The following is a 3,116-nucleotide window of genomic DNA, read 5'->3' on the forward strand; positions in this document are numbered from 1 at the left end:
GGAAGCAGCCGCATTATTATCCCGCAGTTGTACGTTCTTCCGAATCACATCTATGAGTTTTTAACCTGCATATTTTAATTTCTCATACTAAGATACTATCAGATAACTGCATTAATTATTCAGTTATTAAGATATTATTTCTACTATTTCATAACTTCTTAATTACTTTCACTTTTTATTTCTACTTTTATCTTATTATTCTACTTCTTTTTTTATTATTTTTATTACTTCTTTTACTTCTATTATCTCTATTATTATTACTGTCTCTATTATTATTTTTTTATTATTTCTTTCACTCTTTAATATTTTTATTATTATTATTATTTCTACTACTCTACAGTTTTTCTTTTATTACTTTTATTATTTTAACTTTTCTTTTACTATTTTTATTATATTTATTATTATTATTAAATTAAATACAGTTATATAAATTACAGAGTCAGCTATTTTCATGAACTTAAAGAAATATATATAATATTACATAAAATTATATTACAGTATACTTTGTACAGAAAAGTTAATTTTTCTATAAAAATTAATCTGAGTTATACAGACAGAAGAGCAGTGTGGCAGGCTGCGCTCAATCATTATATAGACTATTCCTTTACACTTCATAGATTCCGCTGAAAGCTCCGATTCTCAGTCATTCTTGATTGATGATCCGCGGCCGAAAAACCCACAGAATTGCTATTTTTCTGCCTTGAAGCTTCACTGCATATACACTGCATACATGTCTAAATATTCACTCTGATCACTGATTCTTGCACTTTCTCTTTCTTTTCCTTCTTTAACATTTTTCACTTTGTTATATAAGATCTATATATTATACTGATTTATTCAGCATAGATCTCTTATACTTGAAAAATGTTCATTATCTTCTTATTAGAAATGATTATTCACATATCATCTTCTCATTAGAAATAATTACTCACTGAGATATTTAAATATGTAATAACATGTAAGAAATAGAGAAACAGTTAAACAGTTAAGCAGACACTGAGTTCTTAGATAGAAGCTTGCTCATCAGTCATTCTGACCCTGTAATAAGATCTTATGAAGAGAATAAGATCTTACAAAGAGAATATCAGTGAAAGATCTGAGAGTTCTGACACTACAGATGTATAAGATATTCATACAATTACACTTCTTTCAATTTCACAGATATCACACATCTGATGATCAATATAATCATGTCTAATGATAGTATGAGAGAACTCTTGAACATGAGTATAGACATAGTATCACAGTAACTCTGAGCAATGTTGAAACTACAATAACAACAAATAGCTGATATACATGTAACTTAACAATGTCAATATGAAGAGATTCAATGATTATCTCAATAAGAAACTCATACAATTTCAACATTTACAGAATCAAATATAATAGCACTGAAAGAATACTTAAATACTTCTCTATATTTTAATGCTTCTGATCTCACTCTCTACTCATCATAGAGAATGAAAATGCTCACAAAACTAAGTATAGATAAAGATGTCATTGATTCACTAATCAATCAAGATTAATACATTAATGAATAATTGAAGAATCACATGAAATAGAAGTTTCATTTATGAATGAAAGCATGTGAATCAGTGTTGTAAATATCTGATAACATTATTAAATATATCAATGTTCTGTTTCAAGACACTGTTATATAACAGAAAGCATTAGATTGATTACAGAGTGTTTGACAGAGAAACACTTCTCTCATAATATTTATCTCTGACTTCAACATCAAGATTCTAGAAGCAGGTGATTAATCTTGAGAGAATTAAATGAAGATTAGCATGTTCAAGAAGATATTAACTTTCAAACTCTTACAGACTCTTATAAGTGTAGATAAAGACCAGACTTATAAAGATTTCTGTATACAACTTCAGACATTGAATGACTGTCTTATCAAGCTCAAGAGTATATAGAATAGTGATAGAAGATATTATACTTCTACATCTGTGCTGAGAAATAACTCAGGCACTCATACACTCACACTGAAGAATAACAATGATACAGATGCTATGAATTGAGTAGACTCAAATGTCTATATATAAGTAAGAGTCTCTGTTATTTAAACAGGCTTCTGAGTTCCTGAGATCACTTCTGAAGAAGTCACTGATTGATGTTAACAAGAAGTGTGTATTAACTGTAATCAATCAGAACATATTGCTTTCAACTGTCAATCAGCCTATATGTCTTCTCACTCAAAGAATGAATCAGTGTCTGTCTGTATCAATCACATTGCTGTGAAGGAAGATTCAGAAGATAACTATAAGAATACTCTGATGAAACAGAGAAAAGATTAACTTCTGTTCAAATTTACATATAGAAGCTTAAAGAGATTAAATGATAATAATTTAAAGAGAAAATAACAATGAACATGATTCTTGTATCTACTGTAATCAATAATATATATAATATGAAAGTCATGATAGACAGCAGTCTATGTCATTATACAATGATTAAATTTTCAGTCATAAGATATTACAATCTTCAGTGTATTCTCTTATTAAAATTTCAACTTCTCACAGAATTTAATGACTCAAAAGACATTTGTATCTGTTATATAATGAAGTTGAACATAGATCTTAAAGAACATCAATATGAAGATGTCTATACATATGAAGTTAATAATCTTGATTATAATCTTATATTAGAACTTGTCTGACTATCTGAACAAGGCATCTTATTAAACACTTAAAATAGAAGCTTAATATTCCCTAATAATAATAGAATTCATAAAGATGATATTCATAAGACTATAAATCTGACACAGATCTCTGTCAATGTCTATGAAATGCTCTGAAAAGAAAGTCACTGAAAAGATCATTAACAGTAGAATTATGTAATAATCTATTTCATCAGTCTGATCAATATTAAGAAAGCTCTAGAGAAGTTATTCTGTACTATAATAATAGATTCTCATACAAAACTCTCTCAATAATATCACAAATATCTAGATGTCTTCTGATAAGATAACACTATAAATATACTTCTCTTACAAGACTCAGAAGTAGATCACAGTATCAAGTTAGAAAAGCAGAATAATAAGAACTCTGAGTTATTATAAGACTCTCTTTATAACATGTCTCAAGATAAACTTCTTCTTCTTCAGAAAA

The sequence above is a fragment of the Blastomyces gilchristii genome, assembly GCF_000003855.2.
Source record: "Blastomyces gilchristii SLH14081 genomic scaffold supercont1.3, whole genome shotgun sequence".
NCBI classification, from domain to species: Eukaryota; Fungi; Ascomycota; class Eurotiomycetes; order Onygenales; family Ajellomycetaceae; genus Blastomyces; species Blastomyces gilchristii.